General features: G+C 39.0%; 1 protein-coding gene across 16 annotated transcripts in view; it reads left to right on the forward strand.

Moving 5' to 3' along the window:
• Positions 1-27,089, forward strand: part of MEIS2 (Meis homeobox 2) — a 225,454-nt gene that overhangs the window by 93,419 nt on the left and 104,946 nt on the right. The gene's annotated exons all lie outside the window — the stretch shown is intronic.

Genomic DNA, 27,089 nt, shown 5'->3' on the forward strand with positions numbered 1-27,089 from the left:
TAGGATGTACACAGTACTAGCCAATAACAATGAACATTGATATGCTCAAAAGGAGGGCAGAGAAAGATAGCATGAAAGGGGCCAGCCTGTGGTAGATTTCAAGCAGAGAACTAGAGATATTGGGTGATGGAACTAATGTGGTTAAGGAAACTAGCAGCATTATTTGTGGTTTTATTGTGAAAAATATACTAGGCTGGGAAAAGCTGCTTTTGGATTCAATTCAAATGAGGAAAAACACTGAACATTTTAGTGAATTATATGGATCTGGCTTCTTAGTGTATTCTGAATGGTAAATTAAGGGTTAATCTGAATTTGTGTCAGTGTACAGTACAGCTAACAGTTTTAGAATACTTTGTTACACAGATTTTTTTAAAAAATAAAAAAGCAATGCCAAAATACAGGTTTGTGTTTTACAACGGAAATAGTGAAAAATCAGAAAAAATCTGTTTTTGGCAATGCGATATCTTTTAACATGATACACTGTTCCCCCAAAAGAAACATTACATGAGCCAAAGAGGCAGGTATTATGGATATTGCTTTCTTTGTATTTAATTTGAACATACTATGCCACTAGAATCTTGAGGAATAGGGTTGTTTTAATAATCAAATTCCATTTTTCTTTGGTCCAGCCCATATAAATTCGTGCTGCAATACTGAGCTAAAGTACCCATCAATGTTCCTTTTATTGGACATGCTTCATATATTGTGATGAGATTATATGCATCCATAGAGGTTGTTAGGAAAAACTTAACATGCCACTGATGTGCAATGAAGGAAAGTTAATTGTGTAGATGCTACAAGACTGCATCAGCGAGTAGAGCTCTCTATAGCAGCATATCAATCTGCTTTGAATAAGAATTACCAAACCAGCATTTCAGCCAACAGCCTAAGGTAAAATCTTAGTGTTAATAAACATGTACAGATGAATCGGATCTCATCTATCATTTTCACATCTATGTGCTAAAGATCTACTGATGGGCATCTATGAAAGGTTTAAAATAAGATGTAAGCAAATGCGCAATGGGGCTTTTTAACATGCAGCAATAAGCACAGATGATTGGTTTCTAACAAAGGCTCACAATGCCCTTTTGCATTTGCACATAGAATGTGCAAATTATGCATGCACATAGAATCGTGTGGGCCAGATTCTAAGCTGGTACAAATCTGTGTAACTGTACATTAAGTTTCTTTATTACAATGTATTCTGGGGATTGTCATTACAGATGCCCTTCTATATTATATTTGAGAGTTGCATGTCAAATGTTGAGTCTCTAAATCTGCTTAAATTGCCAATTTTAAAGCATGCCCTTAGAATCAAAGAAATCTTTGAAGATGACTATGAGAGCACCTACCTTGGTTCACACTAGAGTTTCATTGTTAACCTCATAGTAAGAGCATTATAGCTGCTCTGAGTAAAAAAAAAATCTCATTCTGCAGCTAATAACTGAGGATTATTTGCAGAATGAGATTTTTTCATGCACTAACATATATTCCACTTTCCCCATAATTTTTTGTGTGTGCCACTACTTATTCTGAACTGCTAACCAAGATGCTTACCAAGTCTGCTTTTTATAGCGTGTACACTTTATGTTGGAAAAAATGAACACCTTCCAAGCTGTTGATATATAAAGAATGCTGGCAACTCACACCATGGTGAACACAAGAACTGTCCACTTTTATCATATGTATGTTCCATCTAGTCCATCAGTGTAAATAATTTACTTAGCTACTTACAATAATAAAGGGAAGAGGCAAAGTGCCATGCAGGACATTGAAACCCAGCAGTTGACTTCAGAGATTTGACCAGTCATTGGCTTCAAACTGTGGCTTACTGTGATGGGGATGACCTGCTATCCACCCCTGCCCCAGCATAGCAGAGGAGGAGTTCTGAAGCCCTTCACTTCTGTTTTTGATTAACTGTAGCTTAGTGCTTTGTCTGAACCTGACAAACTGTGATTCATCTTAATTATGCTTTGTTTGAAAGAAGCCATTTTCAAACCATGGGTTATAAAGGTGGTCTGTTCTAACACATCACAATTAAGATTAACCACAGTTTAGGGTACAGATGTAACATTAAACCAGTGTTTCTCAAACTTGGGTCCCCAGCCGTTGTTTTACTACAACTCTCAGCATTGCTAGCTAGCAGCACCAGTGGTCAGGGATGATGGGAGTTGTAGTCCAACAACAGCTGGAGACTCAAGTATGAGAAACGCTGCATTAAACTGTGGTTAATCATAAAGGGAAGCAAAAGCTTTCAATTTCCTCCTTGAAGCCATGCCAGAGAAAGAGAGGGGAGGAAAGAGTACAGGAGACCAAGGCTCATTCCCATAATGATAAATCATACTTTATTGTGACATCTGAAAGCACCCACTTCCCAGATATTTAAAAGGATCTAGAAAGTTGCCTTTAAAAATAGAAAACTAAGAATCTTGGATACTATATTCTGTGCCAGTTTCCAGGCCACATACAGCCAAGATGTATGGATTTTGTTTGGTCTATTAGATTTTTTTTTTTACTGTAAGGGAGAGAGAGAGAGAGAGAGAGAGAGAAATTTAACACTAATTTGTGATGTCCCAGTCCTTTGATTCTGCTTGAAATGTGGCTTGTCATCCTGCTGCAGCTAAACCAGTATGCTGCATGTTGAAAGCAGGAGAGATCTTGCCAACTTTGCCCCTTGGCTGTTCTACTCCTGTTCCCAGGCAATTAGTATCTGGAAAATTGGACACAAAGTTTCACCATCTTTCCTAGTAGCATTTGGCCACTAGCATGCCATGCTGCAGGGCCAGCGATTGCTCCTGCTTCCTACCCACCCATGCCAATATCCCTGTGTATCACTGTTATGCCTGAGCATAGGCAGGGGATCACAACTATTGCAGCAGTACCAGTAGCTCTTCCTATGGCAATACTGTGGTCTTTGTTTGCTGTTGATAATCGTACAAGATTGGCATCAGGACTCTTAACATCTCATCCTATGAACTTTTGTCCTGCAACAGCATCTCTTATGATTAGGCTTTAAGATTATGTGTCAAAATCTTTTTAGAGGCAATTTCAAGTTCTTCATATTTGAGAATAATGATTATAGAATACACACAGCATGTTCATAAATTATGGTATGGCATCAAGCATGAATTAGAAAATAATATGCAAATTGTATTATATGTGGGCAACTAAACATGTAAACTAGCCATGACCCTCCATTCACAATATATTTGCTATGTGTACCTGTGCTGTAGTCACGTTTGTGCAATGCTTGAAAAGAATGCAGAAGTAAAAAAGTAACTTTTGTGATTTTCTGAGATTGCTTCAGATAGCAGTTGTCTTTGGAAAAATTGCAGGGGGAAATAAGGAAGGTAGTCTATTCATGTGCTTTGTCTATGCACTGCATCTGAAAACACATTTTAAAAATTCCGTATTACATAAAAGGCAGAACATTATGTACTTTGCATATTTATTCTTGTAATATATGTCACCTTACACTTCTGTGGAGCTCCACTTAAAAATATCTTTATACATATTTTTAATCACTATCTTTAGTGTCTATATCACATAAGCTTCATTTTTTATATCTAATTGGCAAACTTTTCTTTTAGCAGTTAAAACTTTTAGAAATATTTAAAATCAATTTGACAGTATATTAGTATAAGTGGAAGTTTTTAGCTCGCTAACTATCTCACTCAACATTTCATAGTATTTAAAACATTGCCATCACATTTCTGTTATAAACATTAAGTAGATTTGTGTGAATAAAATTCATTTCCCCCAGAAAAAAAGAACTCAATTATTTGTTCTCATTCTCCCTCATTTTTCATGCACCTGGAGCAGGTAAAATATAATGAATTCATCATTCCATGCGGTTATTGCATTCGAGAAATTTTGGAAGTAGATTCTTTTTGTCCGATTCCAACCTGCAGCTGACTGGGATGCATATAGGAATCCTAGCACATTCCCTCAAGAGCTTCCACAGGGAATTTACCTTACTTTTGCCAAACATTATCACTCATGATTGGAGTAAAACCATGGGCCCTCCAGGCATTGGGCTAGCTCAGGGGTAATGGACCTTTTTGCTATGAAGGTCCAGTTAACCCATGGGAAAATTCAGTTGGGGCTACAGCTGATGGTTGGTGAAGACAGAGCCAATAGTGGGCGGAGTTTGCAGAGTATGGATGCACACACAAAACAGAAAAGGAAGCAATTCCTAGAAGGGCTATCCGGAGAGCAATACATGCATCACCGGGGGGGGGGGGGGGGTTGATGCTGAGGGCAACTTGAAATTAAACTGGGGGCTGTAGGTTCCCTCCCCAAGGGCTACGAAGTCTTATTTGAACTATGGCATCTGTATGCAAAACACTTATAGCCAAAGTGAACAAGATGCAGGGGATTCATGGTTCATTTCCTGATTTATTTTTATGGGTTTTTTAAGGGAAACGCAGTTTGGGGGGTACTACAAATATGATTTCAGTAGCGGTGCTGATGAAAGGGATGCTTAGATGCTTTCCTGTGGGCAGGTTTTTCAAAAATCACCCTTTAGCCTCTTTGCTTCTGGAATGGGGGGATAGGAGAACCCCAGAAATCTGGAAACTGTGTGTTACATGTAGTTTGATACTTATACTTTTTTGCGAGGGATAGGTGGATGGGACAAGTAGCTTCACCAAGGCAGAGTGGCACCTTGGAAGCCCTGTGATTCATGGGTCCTGGTTCCTATGGGGAATGGGACCAAAGGGGCGCCCTGCTTAAGAACAATATAGTCTAAAGTACAGGAACCTCCGTTTCATTAGGTCCCTGTTCTCACAGTCCTTTCCTGGGGCAAAAGAAACCCAGGTTTCCTCCAGGCTTCAGAGTTCTTCCCAAGGATTTCTAACTTGCCTTTCTTCAGGCTGGGGTCTTCTTCCGTAATATTAGCTATAGAGTACAGGAATTCAGCCCAGTTCCAGTAAATTTCGCAGGATCTCCCCAACTTGTGGGGTACATAGGACCCCAGTGGTCCACTTTCCCAGAGCTATAGTGCTTATGGGTCAATAGGTCTAATGGGCTTCTTGCTGGCCCCTTTTTAGGAGATCCCACTACTTGAATAGTAGTAGAAGAGTAGAGGGAGCTTCTTATCAGAATGTTCTGCACCTCCCAGTGGGCTGAAGAAGAAAGTGCAGTGGGGGCCAAGAGAGGTCACTTCCTTAGGTCTCTGCTCACTTCTTTTCTTCTCCAACATCCAAGTCCAAACTGCATTTAGGCCAGGGTGATCAAACGTGTGGCCTGAAAGCCACATGGGACCCTTGAGGCATCTTTTGGCAGCCACAACAACATTTGACGCCCTCCCCACCCTGCCCTTGCATTTCCTTCCCAAAGCCAGGTAAGTGAGGCTCTGGTTGGGTCCCAGAGCCCTCCCACCTCCTTCCCAAAGCTGGGAAAGCACTTACCAGGCTTTGGGAAGGAGGGGGATGGACTCTAGGAATCTGTAGAGCCCTGCTTTGGGAAGGCAGTGAGGGCTGGGTGTGTGTGTCAAATTTTGGTCTCGATTTCCACCACCCCAACCCCACCCCACCCTGTGACAAGGCAGTGTGCAGCCCATGGGTTCCATGTCAAAGTACTCTTGTGGCCTACTTGGTATGAAAAGCTGAGCTGTCCAAATATTAACCTATTTAAGCTCAAGAGCTCTTCATTAGTCCCAAATGATAGCTGCTGTTCCCTGTTCCATACATCTCTTGGCTGGGCTAACTGTATTGTAGTCCCACTCCTATAGAGGTGAACTGGGGCCTTCTTAAAAGAGCCATCATGAAGCCAATCTGCTTGAGGTTGTCCCCTGCAGATCTTCACAGCCTTATCCTATCTGTCCCTGCTATAACTAGCTATTGCCTTCACCTGTGCCTACATAACTTTCCCCTTTCTGTAGGCAGACTTCGTCCACACAACCGCCTGAGTTCATACTGATAAGAAGCTTGTTCTCTTTGCCATTCCTGCTTTGCTCTGGTCTTTGGTCCTACAGACTTTCTCCTGGTTTGTCACTTGCAGTGATTCTGCTACCTACATCTCTCCTTGTACTTGCATCTGTTTCCTAACCTTTCTTTAACTGAACTCAACTTGCATCTCCAACCAAAGGTTTCATATTGCTTCTTGTTCAGATTCTGTGACCTGACTATCTTGCTGCCCCTACAAACATTCCAGTTTTGTTACTTCCCCAAGAGGTCCTAAACACAGAACAGGTCATGAGATGCCTCCAGATCATGATAGGTTAATGCACTGGCAAAACCAGGTGATTATTCCTGTTTAGGAAAGGGAAATTGCTGCAGAGAATGCTTATGGGCATGGATGTGAATGTAGGTAACTGTATTCTGAATCTTCCTAGAGCCATGAACAGTATCACACCTGACACCATTATTCTCTGTTAGTAAGTGATTTAATGACATAAGAACATAAGAAGAGCCCTGGTGAAACAGGCCAAGGCCTATCAAGCCCAGCATCCTATTCTCACAGTGGCCATCCCAATGCCCATGGGAAACCCACATGAGATTGGCATGCAACAACAATCTCCCCACATGTGATTCCCAGAAAAGGGTATTCAGAGGCATTGTCTACTCCTCTTTTAAAGCCAATCAAGTTGGATGCCATCACTACATCTTGTGGGCAATAGATTTTGAGCAGGACACTTCTGCTCCTCTCGATAGAATTAGGATGTGGCTTTAACTACTGAAGCACAAGCTCATGTCCAAGATGTAGCAGCTATAGTCAATTCATGGATTAGAATTCCTCCAATTTAATTCACCAAGCTTTTCCTACATTCAGTAGTAGTTTTGAACCTTTCTTTGCTTCTTCCAGTTTGTTGGCTTCTCTGATTCATGAGGGGGAAAGAATGGTTTCAAGAATGTAGTATAAAGCAGCCAAAGAACTGGTAAGGCACCCAGCCAGCTAGGTTAATCCGTCTAACTCAGGGAAGCAAGTTCAAAATTTTATTAAAAGAAATAGAAGAGGGTTTTTAAAGCCAGGAAATATCATTATCAGGGCTGGACTGTGGAATAATCACAGAATCAGCCAGGAATAACAGTGTCAGCATTGGAAAATAGCAATTACGGATTCTCAAGCTTTCGTCTATCTCTTGATATGGCACATAGTCCAAATAGTGCCTGAGAGAGCTGCTTTTCCTGTTTTCAGCAATGAGTACCAACCTTAAGTGTCACAAGCAGTGTCACAAGCAGTCTATGTAAATTTGTATATGAGGAGCAGGGGTGTTCCCTGGTCAGCAAGAACACCCCTAGGGAAAATGACACACCACCCAAACTATTGTTTATAAACAAAACCTAATTTGGTGACTACCTTTTTAATAGGCAAAATTTATTTCTGGTATTTCAGGGGAAATTGCAGGTGGTCAGAACATGAATATTATCAGTATAATCTTTTTAAAATCAGAATATTGTATGCTGAATGTCTGTTCGGTAGTACAGGAGTGCACCTAGATAAATATTACTTTATGTAAGGAACAAACATGGTCCACGACAATTTTCGTGTCATTAGACAGCATATTTACCTTTACACATTTGGTTAACAAATATTCCGTTAAAGAAGGCTACATGTATACACTTTTTATTGACCTAAAGGCAGATTTCAGTTCCATAGATAGAGACAGGTTATGGGCAAAAATACAGCATGCCAATATTGACAAAAGGTTGTTATTTTACATTAGATCCCTGTACTCCTGTGAGAATGGCAAAAGTATACTGGGAGTTCAACAGGGGGTTTTATTTGCATGTCTTTTGATTTTAAATTTTATCTCATTGCTATTGTTTCGGAGCCTAGGGTTTTGCTTTCAGTTGCAATGAGAAATAGAATATAATCAGTACTGCTTTATGCAAATAATATGATTTGCTTTCTTATGAGCAGATACCATGTCTCAGACATAACTGCCTTAAGAAATTTTTGCAAAGGTGAATTACAAGAAGACTAAAGAGGTTGTCTTTTGTAGGAAACCTACTCTGCCCATGTGGCATACTTCTGATTATAAGATTTACCAGATTCAAGCATATCTTTGTAGAGATTTTGTTCTTAGCACGTGCCATTTTTTTCCAGATTAAAAGTTGAACAACAGATTGAAACTCTTCCAATTTTTAAAATGTTTTGTGCCAAAATAGATTATTCCCATTCTGAAAATTTTGAAAGACACTCCAAATTATTTTTGTTATCAAAATTAAGGGAGGTTAATCATGGACCCCATGTTTAGAAATTATATAAATGCCTGCTCCCAGGTGTATGTATTACAAAAGAAAAAGGGGGGGGCAGAGAAGGGAGGTAAGCAAACTCAGGCACTATTCTGAGTCACAAAGTTCTTATTATCAGTTGGATTGAAAAAAAGTTCAAAGCAAGAAAAAGCTAAAAGTTGTTGGTCTGTTATCGGCTGGCCCTGCTTCCTATCTTTTCCTCTGCTGCAGTTTGATGGAATGGTTGCTCCCAGATGACAAGTGATGGGGAGAGAAGCCCAGTGGAGCTCTTTTCTGCAGAGCTGATGGAGTGACCCTGTTTCCCTTCTCTCCCTCTGCTGATACAATGGTCGTGGCTATGTGACAGTTAAGAGAGAGGAAATATTTGCATATTTGTTCAACTATACAATTGTACATAGCGAACCTAGCTTCAGTCATGCATGCCGTAGTTACATTGAGACTAGACCACAGTAATGGTGCATTAGGGTTGCATTTGGCCCCCTCATTTGCTCTATTTAAAAAGGCTTTAAAACTACCCCACTTTTGAAAGGTGTGTGTTTTATTGGCCATGTTGTTGCTTTGGAGCTATGTTTTATTGGCTGAATTATGTTTTAATGTGTGTTGTTGTTGTTGCTTGTTTGAATTCATATCCTTTAATTATACTATCATTGTGTTTTTATGCTCATTTATTTATTTTTTGCTGCCTTGGGTGAACTTGGTTTCGAAAGACAGCTTATAAATGATTAAATAAATAAATAGATTGTGTGGTGTTGCTTTGTTATGTTAAGACAAGAAACAAAACAACAAAATAAATTCTTGACTTAATTTAGTTAGCTGACTAGTTAGTGTTCTAATCAACACCATCCTAAAGCTCAGAATAAGTAAAAGCATTAACATAAAAATTTCATTAAACTTATCAATAAAATATTCATTTAATGCTAAATATCAGAAATAAAGATGTCCCTTAAAAGTAAAGGTAAAGGTACCCCTGCCCATATGGGCCAGTCTTGACAGACTCTAGGGTTGTGCGCCCATCTCACTCAAGAAGCTGGGGGCCAGCGCTGTCCGCAGACACTTCCAGGTCACGTGGCCAGCGTGACAAAGACGCATCTGGCGAGCCAGCGCAGCACACGGAAGCGCTATTTACCTTCCCGCCAGTAAGCGGTCCCTATTTATCTACTTGCACCCAGGGGTGCTTTCGAACTGCTAGGTTGGCAGGCGCTGGGACCGAGCAACGGGAGCGCACCCCGCCACAGGGATTCGAACCGCCGACCTTTCGAACGGCAAGCCCTAGGTGCTGAGGCTTTTATCCACAGCGCCACCCGCGTCCCGTAACTTTTAATTGCAGTTAAGATGTCCCTTAACTGCAATTAAAAGGCAAACCAAACTGACAGTGCTTACAGAAAATGTTCAGACTTTGACAGGATTCCAGGAGAAGATAATTTCACAGCTGTTTGAAACCTCAATTCACTCCTTCATAGTGCAAGCTTGATACGCATATGATGCTGTGAAGACTGTCCACTTATCTTAAAGACTCTAGAATACGTTGGAGATGTTATGTGCAAGATCCATTAAAATCAAGTTGCACAGAGGCCATTGGCTGCTTTGTGCTACAGAAAGAAAACTCTGGTATTAGTTTTAGTCGATTGACTTCACTGATGTAAAACTTAGATTAGTTTAGTTGTGTATGTATTCTGGAAGAGAGGTATCACCTTTTATTTACCCAAGTGAGACAAAGTAATTTCAAGCCATATGGTCATAAAATTGACATTAAAATAATTAAAGAAACAAGATATCCTGTCCAGGATGTGAAAGAATAATTCTTTTTTCCTCATATTACTCTTAAATTGATCCACAGTATTACTAGATCAGCTACATACTTTTGTATGCATGTAGCTTATTTGACTGCCAGTAGATAGAAGCTATTAGAAATACTTCCATGTGTAGGAAACTATATATCTGATAAATATAAGCCTCTAAATATAACATATTGATAACAGATGTTAGCAGTTTGCCTGAGCACCTTGCTTAAATTATAAAAGGAGATGGGGAGTTAGGTCATAAAATCATTAAGGTTAACTTTATAATGATGGGTACTTTTAGGCAGAAGTCTCCAGGCGAAGGATATGATGAGGTGGGACTAGGCCAAGATATTTTGAGACAATATTATGCAAGGTGTTGCTACATGGATGAAACATCTGGAATGTTTTCTCCCATCTTTCCTTCCTTTCCCCTCACTCCAAGAACACAGCTGCTCAATCAACATAACTCTGTTTTTGCATGCATCATTTGCTAAGGATTTTTCCCTAAATCGAAACATTAAAGACATGTTTTTAGGCTACAAACAGGAACAACCAAAACAATTTCTTCATAAGAACGGGAAAATAGAAAATGAAATGAATTAATTGAGGACTGTGGGCACAACCCAGCCTGTTTTATGGCCCACTGCTTTCAGCCGGAGAAAGTTAAGTTTACCCTCATTTAAATCAGTGGGAATTATAAGTGCTATGTCTTGTTTACTCAGAAGTAAGTCCCATTGAGCTAAATGAGGCTGATTCCTTATCTAGGTATAAAGTAAGTGAAAAGTTTCCATAGAAATGATTGTTAGAACTAGATCTTTGTTGTCATAATTCTGCTTCTGTTGATCATTGTAACGAAAACAATTAAAATAGGAATAGTAGCTACTTTGATCAAACCTATTTAGATTTGGCAGAAAATCAAAAGCTCATTCAAGGAACTTCAGTGCAATGCTGTATATGACTACTCAGAAGTAAATCCACTCAGTTTATTTGGGTTTACTCCGTGGGAAGTGGGTCTAAGATTGCAACTATAATGTGCTATTAAATAAGCATGATTTCTCATTTATTTATTTTGATTAAGTTTATTGCCAGTACTGTGTATCCTGTCCAGATGAAACCTTTCCCTAGGATAATGTTTTAATTAGAAATATTTTAAATAGTATAGAATGTTGCTATGTGTTCTAAAGTGAAAATCCGTTTCAGATAGTGATAGCTGAAAGTCTGTGGTTTGGTCTTAAAAATAAAATAGAAAGCCACCATTTCTATAGACTATTTGTGTCAGCTAGGACTAATTACCCAGTTGATTTAGAATCAAACCAGAGATATATGAGAGTTTGAGAAGAGCTCATTTTGTCCACTGATACACTTTTATAAAATTTTGTATAAATTCTAGCTACAATGAGATTTGATAAACCTTGGATGGGTTCTGCCAAACAGATGGTACAATATGTTTCTGTAACACTAGTTAAGCTGAGTGTTAATGTGTGCGTGCATTTATTATTAAGCATCTAAGAACACTTTATACAATAGTATCTCATGGTGAAATATTAGTAACTGTAGTCATCCTGTACCATCCAGAAATTAAGATGCATATAATCATTCAAATTCATGACAGCATATATGCATAGTATATATATTTAAATAATCTGTATTCTTGATAGTTACTGAGACATTATAGGTGGCAATTTAAAAACCCAAGTGAATGTTGTGGAATTTGCATACACAAAACATACATTTGACATTAGGGATTAGCAACTGACACCCCCTAGGCCAAATCTGGCTATCTCAGGAGTACTATGTGACTCTCCACTTGCCAATGCTCCTTTTTTTCAAGAGAGTGGTTTCTCTCCTTCCATCTTTTTTGACTGCCTAAAATGGGCAAAGGTGCTGTAGGTAGGAAAGAGACAAAAATAGAGCTGAATTCTTCTCTTGCTCTCTCATCTTCCCATCTTCACTTCTCCAGAAAATTCATCTGTTTCCTTTCTTATATTTAGTTTTGTTTGGCATAACAGTATACTTGCCTACAAAATATTAATTAGGAAATTATTTATTTCCAAATACTGAGATCATACGGACAGTGGTCCAAATCAGAATCTTTTCAGAATCTTCAATCTTAATTTTTTTTTATTATAAGGGAGTTTAGTTATTAGGTATTCTGAATTTCAGTTCAATGTGTCTTCATGACTTTTCTAATAACCTTTACTTCAAGCCAGAATTCACAGGTTTGTTATAATCACATGGCACATCACTACATTCATATTGAATCAATTGATTTGCAGACTAAATCTAACTTGTAATGTTTGCTCTGGTTTTGTCTAGTTTATGTACTTTATCACAAATGGAAAGGTTGTCGTACACACAGGGAAGGGTTATGCAAGAATGGAGGCTGTTCAAACTTCTATTTCTCAGGGCCAAAGTAAATGTGACTTTAAAGGTGCCATTAGCAAGTGTTGCTTTGGGTCAACTTTATCAATATTATTATTATTATTATTAGGTTCAAGGGGGTATTTCCCTTAGGAATGCAGTGCATGAAGAAGGGATATTTACTAACACTTTCCAGCCACAGTACTAGTGAAAATTACTGCTCTACGCATGTGCCTATGAATCTTTAGAGAGAAGGCTCATTGCTGTGGTAGGGGATGAAAACCTTCCATCAGACTTTGAGGAAGAAAAGATTATACCTCCCTGATATTGCTGGTTTCTACATTTTTAGTATCATGTCTAATTTGGACCTCCAAAGATGTTTTTGAACATTTATACTCACTGAAATTAAAACCTAGGATCCATTTTATGTCTTTATATGTACTGTTGGGCCCGTCATTTAATGTTTTATTTTGGACAGAGACTCATTTAAATCATTAGGGATATATCAAATACAATTATATTCCCTTTCTTGGACACTTGAACAGAGCAGACACAAACAATCTATTACAAAGATATAGATGTTATTGTCTGATAACAGTCTGAATCTAAATAAACAAGGGGTTATTAAGAAAGATTTCCAGTCCTTGCTTTGTTTACTTATGGAAGGTAAATTCTGCCCGAAACAGATAAGAACCCACTGTTGTTTATTTGCTCATGAGTCCAGATAGAAAAATAGTGAACCAAGAACCCCTGATCTTCTTAGGGTTTGTTGACTCTATTTCAGTTTAGCTCAACCAGAGGTTGAACTGAGTTCAAGAGTTGTTATCCTATCTTAGAGAAACCCCTGTCTCAGTTCTACCCTTTCGTCCACCTTTGTGAAATTGCAGCTGGGCAGAGTTGCCATGGTACACACTGTTGTTCAGTGATACCAAAATTTCCTCTGTGTAGCATCTACCACACAAGGATCAAGAAAGAGTTTTATTGGTAAGCCACCAATGTCAGGACCTTGACAGGCAGTTCTGATTTACATCGCTGTTGGATTAAACTCAGTAACTCAGTATATCTTACAGAAAAAACATTGTGTTTATGAGGCAGTGACTTCTAGATATATATGCACTTTATGATTATAGTTCTTTAGAAGGATTGACCGTGCTTGGCCTTCTTCCAATAAAAGTACTACAGACTTTCACCATGAAGGTTCCACAGTACAACAGTATCTCTTATTGCTATACTATTGAAAATGTTTAGAGCTCAGTAAAGAGTTTTTATAAAATACCAACCTTCTTTGTGCCTCCGTAGGCTGCTTGCTCAGCTAGTGGTGTTTCACAAGTTCATATGGTCAAACCTTATCTAGAAATGCATTTTAAATAAAAGGACACATGCTGATTCCCGGATCATCCGTGAGCTGGATTGAGAATGTGATTGGGCCACATCCGGCCCGCGGGCCTTAGGTTACCTACCCCTGCTCTAACGCCCCTTAAACTGCGAGGCTGCATTTTGCTCAAGCGTATGATAAGATCACATCAAGTTATATTGTCCTTGTTTAACAAGTTGACTGTAGTCTCTTGCACATGATATTCATGTGAACGGACCTCCACAGAAAGGAGCAGTGGAGCCAGGCTGCTGGCTCCAACATGATATTTCCAGGGAAATACAGTACTCAAAGCTGATGCATTGTGTGTGGATGTCTGCATAAGGAAAACCTATCTCAAAGCATTCAGTTGGGGTTCCAGATTGTGTAGATGTCTACATATGTAGAGCTCTACTTGTACAGACTTCAACAATGCAGATGAACATGCACATTGTGTGTACAATGAGATTCAGGGGTTGAGCCACCAGAATGGCCTCAGTGATCCCTCTATGTATAGAGCCCTGAGGGGGACATTCTGCTAGGCAATGCTACCTAGGCAGTTTTGTAGGAAGTAGACTCTTCCATCCCATTTTCTAAGTAAATGGTAAACTGATTCTTCTGACTTCCCATCCCCCCGAGTTGATTTGGGAGGGTGGAGCATATGGGAGAGAAAAGGTGGGGAAATCTCCATTGTACTAGTGGACATGTTATTCTGGCTCCTGCTAGCCCAACTGTTTAGTTGAATCTAGGCCAAGTATTTACCCCACATGTCTAGTATGGTCTTTCGTTTTGAGCCAATGTTGCACATAGAAGGCTTTAGATCTTTCAAAGAGAAGAAAAGAAAAAATACTTTTATTCAGCCCAAGTACGCAAATTTTCATTTTCTTCCTTAACCTAAGATCAGTGTCCATGTCAGCTGGCATGGAATGCCAAGGTTGCTGTAACTGCAAATTAAACTGTCATTCTTTCATAAATTCTGTTTTCTTAATCCATACAAAGTTGTCATCTCCCAGTATCATTGGAGTGTCTTTAAACCTAATATGTGGTTCACAACCAAATCAAGTGATTTTATCTTTTCAATGGCTAATGATAATGGCTAGTTTATGAGGTAAAGTTTCCAGTTGTGACTTACTTGTCCTATTGAACAAAGTATAAAAATACAAATGAATAAACCCTTTTTTGGATTTACAGGAAGAAACAGTTTTGGACAATTTTTATGGAGGGAAGAGGTTTACCTCACAGTTTTATTTAGAATTACTGTTATTAAACATTTATTCAGTGGTAACAGAATGTTAGGTATTATACAGAACATAAACCCTCGTTGACTAGAGAATTTAATTTTGTTAAGATGAGACACCAAAAAAGGGAGATGATGAGGCCATGATAATGTAAAACAGTACAAACCCAGACAGACTGAAGGGTTGGATAAAAATCTCATAAAATAAATAAAAAGAAGGAGTCCCTGAAAAGTGGCATAAGGGCAGTCAAGGGCATTATTTAAATTTGGTTTTGAGGAGGGACTTAAGAGAGGAAATAATGAAGATGGGGCAATAGCCTTATTAATAGTACTCATAGCAGACCCATTGAAAATAATGGATATGAACAACTTTAGGCCCATTAATCTCAGTGGGTCTGCTCTGACTATAATTTTCTTAGATACAACCCGAGGGTTGGTGAGTTGAAATGGGAACAGCTTTTAGCCCTGGGAGACCTGGCAGGAGGCACAAAGGCTAGAGTTAAAGAAGGGTAAAAGGCATTCATTTGATCCTCAAGCCAGAATAATTCTTCAGGGGTATGCATACTGGCACTATAGACACTATTCATATACACTGTTGACATGTCTAAGTATGTAGCTGATAACTTGGTTAAATCAGCTAGTTACTCCTACATAGAGTGCAAAAAATAGCTGCCTTACTATGCATTAAAGAGTGTGTCTTCTATATATTGCACAAAGAGACCTATGGCCACCTCAGCGGATGATTGTTTTGCATTCCTCTGATGTGGACACCAAGGACTGCTGAAAAGAATAGAGACACATGTCAACAAGGTCAAAGACTGGTCTCCATCAAAACTGTTTTAGTCACTGGGACTGATGACCTTTTGTACACTGTTTGTTTTAGTTAGAACAAGTGTCCAATTCTGTATGGTGTGAAGTGCATCCTGTGAGGCGCTGCCTGTTCTCAGATTCCTCAGATGAGTAAGTAGCAGCAGACACTCATCACATTGCAGGATCATGGCACATGGTACTTTAAACATATATCTGTAGGTTTCTAAAGTGTGGCTAGTGAAATATATATATTATGTGAACTTAAAATTAATCAGATCCCTAGCTATACAGCACATAGTAACTAAAAATAATTGTGCTTGTTTTTTGTAAATCAGAGAGCATTCTGAACACCTGTACTGAAAATATCTGCCTAAGATATATATGTTCCATTAGGGCATGATCCAGCCACATTTGAGCTGGGTTACATGCTTAATTTTCTCCCCCTGAAATCAATGAAATTTAGAAATACTTACTTTTACCTGGATCTCACCATTCGTTGTTTGCTTTTTAGTTTGGGTATATTTTTTAAAGATACCATTTCTAACAGCCACTTCAAATTCTTAGTTAAAAATCCATTTCTTACATAATAAGTCATTTGGTTTTAATGGAGCCCAAAGCAATGAATCATAGAGTTCGAAGGCATCCTGAGGGTCATCAACCCCCTGGAATATAGGAATCTGGCCCACAACCATCCCTGGTTAGACACGCTGACTCATTGTGCCACAGAGAAACAATAAAGGAATTTTTCAAAACCTGTAGTTTGAAATAATGAAAGTGGTAGATGGAGGCACTGTAACTCTCCAGTGGTTTGACTTTACCCCTGATGGCCCACTCTTCCATTGTATCTTGAGACAGCCAGATGCCAACAACATCATATATAGTAGTAGCTTTGAGGGCATGAAGAGCTGAATAACTGTTTTTGTGTCTGAATCTGAAATAAAAAGTTGGAACCTTCTAACCAAGCAAAGTAGAGTTAGTAAAAGATGGGTCTGGCTACTTCAAACAAAGTGGGCTTATTGGCTAGAAACACTCACTGCTAAGAAGTGACAATGAGAGGCTAAATGCCATTTAGAGTAGATATTTCATTTTCTTCCACATCACAAGGTATCAAGAAATATTTTAAATTGTTTTAGGGTCAAGGGTATTTTCCCACTTATTTACAGTGCAACAGCAATTAATATCATATGCTGTTATAATATCATATAATTTAGCTTTTAGAAAAGCTAAATTACACTTTTGTGATTTGTATGTGTGCATATAAAACTAAAAGGGTGCACAAGTGTACCCAGACACCCATAAAGAACCATGAATATTTAATTAAGTAATCTATAAGTATGAACAGCAAATAACCCATCAGCTAATTTCCTGAAATTTCAGTGTTGATTTTCTTTACAACCCCATCTCAGCATGGACAAGAGAGATATTAGTTGCATCATTGTGAAGCAATGAGATTTCTGTAAGTTGTGATCTGCTGGCATGTAATAACTCGATCTGCTTCATGCAGACAAAATATATTAAAAGTATGGACGAGTGAAGTTTGTGCCCCAGGGAGAAGGCAAGATAATGCATTGAAATTGTTCAGAGGTAGTTAGATGCCTAATGGTCTAATATGTGAGCTATGTGAGGTCTAGGGTCTGGTTCTCATAAATTCTGGCTAGACTGATCCTGTAATTTCAAGCAAAGGATAAAAGCGTTAGCCAGAATCATCAGTGTTCAAGGTCCATGATGTTGGATATTACTCATGTAGAGGTTCAGGAAAAAACAGTAAAAGGAAAGCTCTGGAACACATGGGAGCTTGTGAGCACACATATACACATGCACTCAAACATTCATATATAAATACATTTAGAAATAGAGAGCTGAATTGTCTGCCTTCATGTTTGTGTGTGGGTAGCCATCCATCTTAAGTATAATATGAGAGAGAACATTCAAAACCTTTAAAAATATCACATATGACTTTATTACATATTGAATATTTATTTGTCTACACTACTCATATGGCAAATTTGTTTACACGGATAAACAGCATGTGATGGTACCAATAGCAGAAACACACACAGCTGTGTCAAAATCATCATCATCATCATCAATAAATAATAAAAATACTCTCGTTGCATGATATAGCGGGCAAGTTGACATATTTTGTGACAAATAAGTATGCATCATTTTGCCACTATTGCTTTACACTGTATATAATTTTTTTGTAATAGCTTGTGTTATTGCTGTGTTGTTCTTGTTGTTGCTGTTGTTGCTGTTGTTGTTATTGACTCACCCTTCACCCTAAGGTCCCAGGGTAGGTTACAACAATTAAAACCAATTGTTCAGGATATCTTGGAACATAGGGAAGCTAAGGGAAGACAAAGGGGTGCCGAAGCAAGGGTGCAAAAATACATCTCAAAGTAATTGTGTAGGAGTGGAGATTCTGATAGGCTTGATCCCATTGTTAAGCATGAGCAGTGTGTCCAAGTCCCAGTGGTTGCTATGTAAATGACATGGGAGAGGCAGTGAAGAGCAAAGACTGGACACATATTATGGAGTGATGAGGACCAAGGCAAGATTTGCTTTCTGAGTACTTGAGGTGGGTTAGTTACAAAGCTTGAAGGCAGATTTATGGAGCTGGGGAATGGGCATAGTGAAGGCTTTGACCTCTGTGATGAGTTGCTTCCTGCCAATCTCTGTGCTGGACTTCCTCTCTTTCCTGCCGAATCTCATTCTGCCTATCACACCCTTAACTGACTGTCTCTAGCCCTTCACAGTCCACTCTTTCTCCCCAACCTCTTGCAGTAACAATTTTTACAAATACTGTATCATTGTGGAAGCTGTACAGTTAAACCTGGCTAATACTCCCTGATAATATATTGCTCTGTGATTTGTTGTGAAATGAAAGACAATTAGTACTCCTTTCCATTCTTAATCCTTCCCTACCTCTGCTGTAGCCCCCTAAAAGAATAAACCAGAGACCTGTCTGCTTAACACTGTATTAGATTATTGTTTTTCCCCTGAACCATTTCTGAATTTGTATCCCATAGCAGGGCTAAGTACCCTTCTTCTCCAAGCCTAGCTCAGTTCACCAGCTTATACCTCCTACTACAAGGGGGAAAGGCAGTTTCCCTCTTTCTATTCAAGTTTCATTTCAAATATATGCTTGCCCACCATAAGCTCTTCCCAAAATTATCCAGTACTCCAATACTGCAATTCTCCAAATTCCCTTGGATAAAGCAGCATAGTATTACGTCCTGTGAAGGTTTTTAAATGTGGATAGCAGGTCTGTCACATTTACTACTTTAAGTCAAATAACTGTTGGGGTTCCCACAGACAACCCTGGCCATTATGACTGCACAAAAAATATAAGTACCACAAGAGTTCCTGTGGCTTTTGCAGGACCCTGGACCTCACGGCAGTTACAGCTTCCTATCAGAGAACCATTGCCTGAAGCCTACCAGAGCTGGACCGCATGAGGAGGAAGTGGTGACTGGACAGCTATGTGGAGAAAGCTTATCGTATCTCCTCAGAGCTAACATAAATTTAGTCTAAGACTGTAATTCATCTTGGACATCTGGTGGTGCACATACCTTAAAGGTTTTTGTAGGCAGCCTTAATCAAAAGGAAGCATCGATTGTGTTAAATGCATTGATAGTAGCAACTCAAGTAGTGTGTTCCAGGGATCTGCTGGAAGATTAAAGTGGAAAAGTGGTGTAAAGTTTCTGAGATGGGTTTTTGAGAGAGTCAGGAGCATTTATTTTATAGATTGGACATGACGGGACAATGATTTGTATGAGATGCAATATGTTTTAGCTTCCATTAATTCTTTTTGATCATGGACCATTACCTACTTACAGGTAGATTCTACCCTTTTAGGGAAAATGTGGAAGGAAGCACCGTGCAGAGATTCTGATGTGGCTGTCATCTTACCAAATACTTTGTACATGTGTATGTTTTTATATGTAAAGGAATAATCTAAGATATTTTAAAAACAAACATTTGAGCGTATATTGCAGTGATATGAGTCTGTTCTCTTCTTGTTACACTTGTTTTTTGCACAGCCTAGCCTTTTATTAAGCATTGATACATATGTTTCCAATTATTTTGAAGGTTGCCAATCCCCCCTTGCAACCTGTAATTACAGGGCAATAACACTCACACATGAATCTGACTGACTCATTTTGATGATTGTTAGATATTTAGAAAGAACAGAACTCATCTGGTAATTTTAAATAATCAAGCTGTCCAATGTTGCCTCTACTTTGGGTCATCTAATTTTGGAGATCCTTAGCTCAATTATATATTTACACATGTAAAGGGCATTAATACCTGTGGATTATGTAGCTAGAAGCTGTTTCATAAAACAAAACAAAAAATTGGTTTCAGGCAACCACTGATTAGAAATTTAATAGTCCTAAGATTTATCTGCAACTTATTAGTAACATGTTTATTATGCATTTTCTCACTGTACATTTCTGCAATAAAGAACTTTAATTTTAAGTAATTTATCTTAATTTCTTAAATTTTGAATACATTCATTCTGGCCACCACTCCAAGAAAGATCTGTAAAATAGATACAATTCTAAATACATTGTAGACAGTTGGTTTGCTTTGACAGATATTTGCCTAGATATGGTCTTCTCTGTGTCTTTTGATCTCCAGATTATTATTTTTTAGCCAATAGGATAATGAAATTGATTAGACAAATCAGCATTCTGTTTACTCGAAAGGACAAGACAGGCTGGCCACAGGGATAGCAGGGCCTGTGAATATTCACTAACCAAAACACAGCTGGCAGGTCTAATTTTAGGTCTTCTAGCCTTGATCATAGCTCTTTAATGTATTGAATGGAAAAAAGTGTTCAGGCAAGCTGCAGGAAACATCACAGAAGTTCAGTTCCAAACTCTACTTTAAATATGTCTTGACACTGCAATATTTTCCTATATCTTTCGCTTAATTTGTGTGTGTGTGATTTTTAGTGCCTGTGAAAGTTGCCAGATTGATAGCCCCAGAGACGGAAAGCTTAGCTTATGAGCAGTGCCAATGACCATTTCCTACAATGTCCTGCCAGCCTGAACCCTCAGTCATAGAGACCCCCCCTTATGGCTTCAAGCATAGTTAAGTCCCACTGCCCATTCAGAGCCTCACTGTGAATGATTTATTTTTATTTGCCATTGCATTTCATGGGAAGAGAATGGAGTCCCTCAGGCTTTGGCCTCTCTTTGTTATCATTTTGTATTACTACTGTATTTTTAAAACTGATAGGAAAAGAGTGGTAGCTTCTTATGTTCAGATTTATTGTACAAATTAGCATGCTCCATTCATTGATTCAACACTAGTCCTAATAATCAATATATTGGTTCCTCCTTACAGTCTTTTAGAGAAAACTTTGTTCAAAATGTGTTGGGGACTTAAGAATGAGTTTGTACTCACTGCAACTCTTAACTAAAAAATCTAAGGTTTTGATCTCTGTAATATTTTAGCGTTTGAAACTATAGTGTTGGGTCTGTATTGGTCAGGCAGTTATAATTCCAGAATGCCTTAAAACCTTGCTAACATTGTTACTTTCTGCATTAGAGAATAAATATACTCAGTGCCGTTAATGAATAAGCATACTTATTCAAATGCAGGCCTATTTTTTCTTAATTCCTGTTCTCCTTCTCTCTCTAATAATTAGGACAATAAGTGCTTCAGTAAGGTTTGAAACAAATATTTCTGAATACTCAAATTGGGGAGAGAGGGCTTCTTTAGCTACTCTTTCTGGAAGACTACTGGGGGCCCATGACTTAGCTACAACTAGGGGGTCAGGGGGCGGGACTTGTAAAATACAGGGGCTCCATATCTTTTCAAGAACTGGTAGTATTACCACTGAACTTCACCTGAAGCAAAAATTGAATGTCAGTTTGGAGTTTTTCACAAAGACCTTACTGAGTTTTGCCTAGAGCAAAACATAAATGTGAATCACCCCCCATAGCAGGAATTACAAAGCTAGCAAAATTTCCCACTGAGGTTTCCCACATCCCTGTTTCCACGAGTCCCAGTAAATGTTTTTACACACTTCTACAATGCTTTAAATGTAGTGGCTTTGAAACCTCCATATTATCATAACCACAATTTATTCCCCAACCTATGTAACTTCCATAGCAATTGACTGTAAGATCTCTGAGTTCAGCTGACTGAAGTGAGGCCTTCCTAGTTATTGGCTCAGTTGCTGAGGTGCTGTGAAGTGTTTATTAACAACGCAACTGCTCAAGTGTTGTGTTGTTTTTTTCTAAAAATCGTTGTGTTGGCACATAAGTCGTAGGACAGATGTGCCTGTATGTATTGGTGGGAGTGGGTTCAGCTAAAAAGAGAGCAGGCAGCTTTATTAAGATGTTGGCCAACTTTTAGGAGTATGTGTGAGAAGTTACATATGAGAGGGGTAGCTAAAGGATGTGTGAGAGGATATGTTGAATGACTGTACGTGGGGGACAGTGTCAAAAGAGTGAAGGGGAATTGAGTTAGATAAAATATTATTTACGAAACCATGCTGCAAATGTACGTACAACTCTGCTTGTAATTTATTTAGAACTTATAATGTGTGCAGTGCTTTGAAATCTTTCTGCCAGGCTAAAGGTGAAGCAGGAGTTTGGCAATTTCTGATCAGAGCGTTCCCTAAGATTTTAAAGGAACTTACTATTTTTATTTAACAAAATTTATATATACTGCTTGGTTGCAGTAAAACGTCTAAGTGGTTTACAGTAAGTATTAAAATTATAAATGAAAACATTTAAAGGTAATTGAAATTAAAAGAAATTAAAATACTGGATAATAACAGGTCTGGATAAGCTTGCCTAAACAAACATGTTTTAAGTAGGTGCTGAAAAGAGTACAGCAAAGGCACCTGCCTGATGTCAACAGGCAGGAAGTTCCAAAGTGTAAGTTCTACCACGCTAAAAGTTCAATTTCTTATTACTGTGGAACAAGTATTATACGTGTAACAGTGCCAGTTCCACAAATAAAAGCTGTCAAGTGTGCACATATGGGGTGAGACAGTCCCACATTGAACTGGGCCCAGAGGTGTTTTATGCTCACTCCTGTCAGCAACTGTGCTACAGTATTCTGCACTGACTGCAGTTTCCAAGTCAAGTGCAAGGGAAACCTTTTCATAGCATGCATTGCAGTAATCCAGTCTTGAATTATTGTTGTCAAGCTGTCCTTGTCCAGTAACAGTCATAAGGCACACAGCTGGTAAAAGGCACTTCTAGCCACGGAGGCTACCTGAACCTCAAGTGACAAAACTGGATCTGGAAGCACCTCCAGACTGAGTAATTGGTCCTTCAAGGGGAATGCAATTGTCTATTCAGGGAAGACAATTGACCAATTCTTGGACACAGGGACTACCCACCCACAGTGCCTCCATCTTGCCAGGTTTCAAGCTCAGCTTATTTTCCCTCATCCATCTCACCATTGCATCCAGGCATTGGTCCAGGGCCTGCTTGATCTCTCTTGAGTTAGATGTTATAGAGAAATAGAGTTTTGTGGCATTGGCATACTGATGGCACTTTGCCCCCAAACCCCTACTGACTGTTCCCAGCCACTTCATATAGATATTAAATAGCACTGAGAATAAAGTAGTGCCCTGTGGCATCCCACAGCATAACTGCCAGGAGCCTAAAAAGCCCTCTCCCAATGCTACCTCTTTCAAGGCAGCAGGGACCACCCCCTCACACAGTGACCACACTCTGAACTCAACCAGTCAACCCCCTTTGTCAGATTTAATAAACCAAGAGGATTGTTGTCAAGACGGCCTGTGGTCAGGCATATCGCTACTAGCACCTTGCCCACTTCAGCTGACTTTGTAAGCTGAAATTTATCCCACAACAAATCACTGACTCTAGCATTGGGTACTTCATTTGCAGCTGCAACAGCTTTAGAGTCAAGGTCATTCTGAAGTTGAGTGACTTTATTCTTAAAATGTGTAGCCATTTGATCACAGTGAGTCCTCAAATGTTCCAGAGGCCCTTCCTCCACAGTGGGAATCAGTAACCTCCAAATAACTGGTCCAAAATAACTCCTCTAGCCAGTTACTAGAGGATGTAATGCAAGCTATAAATGATTCTTCTTTGTGGCTTTCACCACCACATTGCACCACCCTAAAATAAGCTCAACAACTTAAGGTTGTCCATAAAAAAGTAGGAGTTCCTGCACCTCTTTTTCTAGAAAAAAAGCACTAGTTAAAGTCATTAAAGATCTTCTGATTCCTTTGGTTGTAATCCACCAAGTAGCTTCTTTGCAAAGCAAATAATGATTGTTGTTTTTGTGTCATGCAGCTGATTGTAGCCAACTTGTGGGAAAGCAGTAAAAATGAATCCTGAAGTTCTGTGGCTAGTTTCTTAGCCTAGAAGCACAGGGGCTCAAATGGTTTAGGTTCTGTTTTAGTCTCAGGATTTTACATTGAGAGTGGGCAGAAGGGGAGTGTAGGTTTAAATCATTCCTCTTCCACCCCCGATCCCCTTGTGGGGTGAGATTGAAATAAAATAACTGTGAATGTCAACCAATCAAATGCAGACCTCCTGGCTTATACTCCCTGTTCCTTCCACAGTTATAGGAGTGGGGCACTCCTCTTGTGGGTAAAGGAATCCTGTGGACAAAATAGCACCTAGGTGGATATGAGGAAACAGTGAGAGTACATAAAGTTGCTGATTTGCTGAATGGACTCACAAGCGAAAAAGCCATCCAAAGTCCTCTTTTGCCAGCTTTCCAAAGTCTGTCTTATCAGAGCCGGCCCAAGGTGTTTTGCTGTATTAGGCAATTTATAATGGTTTCCCCTCTCATATACTCTGTCCACAGCAGTGAAACAACAGTACCTTAGTAGCACAATCCTATGTTTGTCTACTTCTAAGTTCAGTGGGGCTTACACCCAGGTAAATATATATAGAATTGCAGCCTACCTGTGCAATCCTTACTTAGAAATAAGGCAACTTCCTCTTCCCATTCCCTCCATCCTTTAATTGGATTCATGCAGTTACAAGCTGCTAAAGCTGCTTATGTGCACTTCTTCCTAAAGTGCAGACAACAGTTCTCCACCCAATACATTTGCAGGGCTGAGTCATGTACCTGGCACCTCATGTAGTTATCATATTTGTCTCTGTTGTTGGGCTAGCCCTATGTCTGGTTCAAAAAAGGGGTAATAGGTAAATACTGGAATGTAGTGTTGACTAGCTTTCTATACATCTTGTATAGCTGGGGCTGCTTGGGTATCCCAGTTACACAAGGGGCTCTCCCACCTAACTTTGGCTCTTTCTGCTTCTCTTTTCCCTGACTGCCATCCCTTCTAATTTTCCCTTATTGAAATCTAAGTATAGTGTCATATATGAAATACATTGTCTGTGACCTTTCTTAAGGTGGAAGCAATGTGTGTACAGGAGGATGCACACATGGATCTGTCTTCTCTGTTTTTAACTGAATGTGGAACATTATTAATGTAAGCATTCCATATGTATTTTGCAGCAGCGTCTGGGTTACAGTGATTACTTGGAAGTAATTCCTCTAGATTTCAGTTGCACGCACGCACACACACACAATGAAGTGTAATGAGATCTGCTATGTGGTGTAGGAATTTTGCTTTGAATATATTCACCTGAGAGTGAGAAAATAAAGACCAGATATTCTCAGCATTACAAATCTGTAAAAACATGGTTGAGGCCAATGGATTTAAGCCATATTTATGAAAATGGGTTTTGGGATCCAGCCGAACTTCCAAGTCTGATCTTGGCTGAAATATGTTTGTGGTTAATATATTACAGCAGAAATTGTTGGTGAGGAGTGTTCTTTCATGTAAGGAATACTTCTGAGATCATGCCAAAGTTAGTGAGACTTTGGCAGCAGTATACTAGCAGCAAATCATCCAGTCACACAACATAAAGCTGCTTGGGGCAGTTTCAGTGTGTGTGCCCAATGTTCTAAAAATATTTCCAAGCTTTTCATTCTAGAGTCAACGTTATTTGCTCTGTCTGGGTTCTTCCAAATCTTGTTCTCTTCGCCTTTTTCTTTACCAGATATTTTCTAATTGCATGATTCTGGATGAAGCTGACTAAAATGCTCTTATGGAGTGAAGACTCATAAGTAGATGTATAGTAGTTTCATTTAGACAAGACGAGATGAGCCATATTCCATCAAACAGTTACAAAAAGATCTAGCTTAGCAGAATGTATAGTCCCCTATGTATTTTCATTGAAAGCAATGGTGCGTATTTCTTAGGCTGTTAAAGAACTGTTAATTTTTTACCCCTTACTAGAATTCTTACGTTTACTTTCTTCTCCTTTTTACATAAACTATGCATATACTGTTTCCCTTGGGAAAGACTTAAAAGCATTCTGTTTTATGATGGCAAAGTTCTTATCGCTTTGGAGATGCATAAAGGAAAGTCTGCTATTGCCAGAACAAGCAACTAAACACACACACCTTTTTGGGGCCCTAGTTCTTCATACTACAAGTAGCAAACAGCATCCTCACATATATTACCAGACCTACCGCTAGTACCGGTATGTTTTGTTGAGCAATTGGTATTATAAAGTTAAAAAGTAATGGAGTTACATTTGAGGCGTATTAAGCACAGTTTAAAGGATAAGGATTCTCAAAACATTAGATGGACCAGGAAAGGTAAGACCTGACCCTGACTACTACTTCTTAACTTGAGCTTTATAACAAGTTGCTGGATATGATTTTCTAGGTCTTAAAGTATCTGGGCCCATCAATCTACCTTTGTTGACATATGTGTCAAATAACAGAAAACACTGCTGTCCAACCCACACTGCTTCTGCAAGCTACTGGGACAGAGCATGGGCACACACAACTTGAATGCAATAAAACAAACATTGAAAATGCATGACTTTTTCATAGGTTCCCTCCACCATCAAATCACAGATCAGGACTGTCTCCATTGATTAAACTGTAAAAAGCACAGATATGGTGCTTTCAAAAGGTGCTGTGGTACAAATATATAATCTGAAGCACAGTTCCCTTAAGGATCCTCATAATGTTTACAAGGGATCCTCTCAAAACCATAATCAGATCATAGGTCACATTTGGGTAAGCAAATGTGTCCCATGATTTGCTGGTGTTCTCATCCATTGTAAAAATAATGAGGATCCATTCCTTAAATCAGTGGATTTGTGGTGCTGGAAAACACTGGATTTGGGATTTTTACTTTATAGTCTACCACCATAAGCTTTCATTTGCTGGTGGGTTTTATAAACTCCCATATAAAATCATGCAAATTCAAGAAGATCTTAGAAAAACAATATAACTGTATGTATGCATATGCACTCTCCTTTTTTTGCTGCAAGGGAGGGTGGGAGGAGAAGCAACCAGAAGTAGAGGGG

Source organism: Podarcis tiliguerta (genome assembly GCF_965153285.1).
Source record: "Podarcis tiliguerta genome assembly, chromosome: 1".
NCBI lineage: Eukaryota > Metazoa > Chordata > Lepidosauria > Squamata > Lacertidae > Podarcis > Podarcis tiliguerta.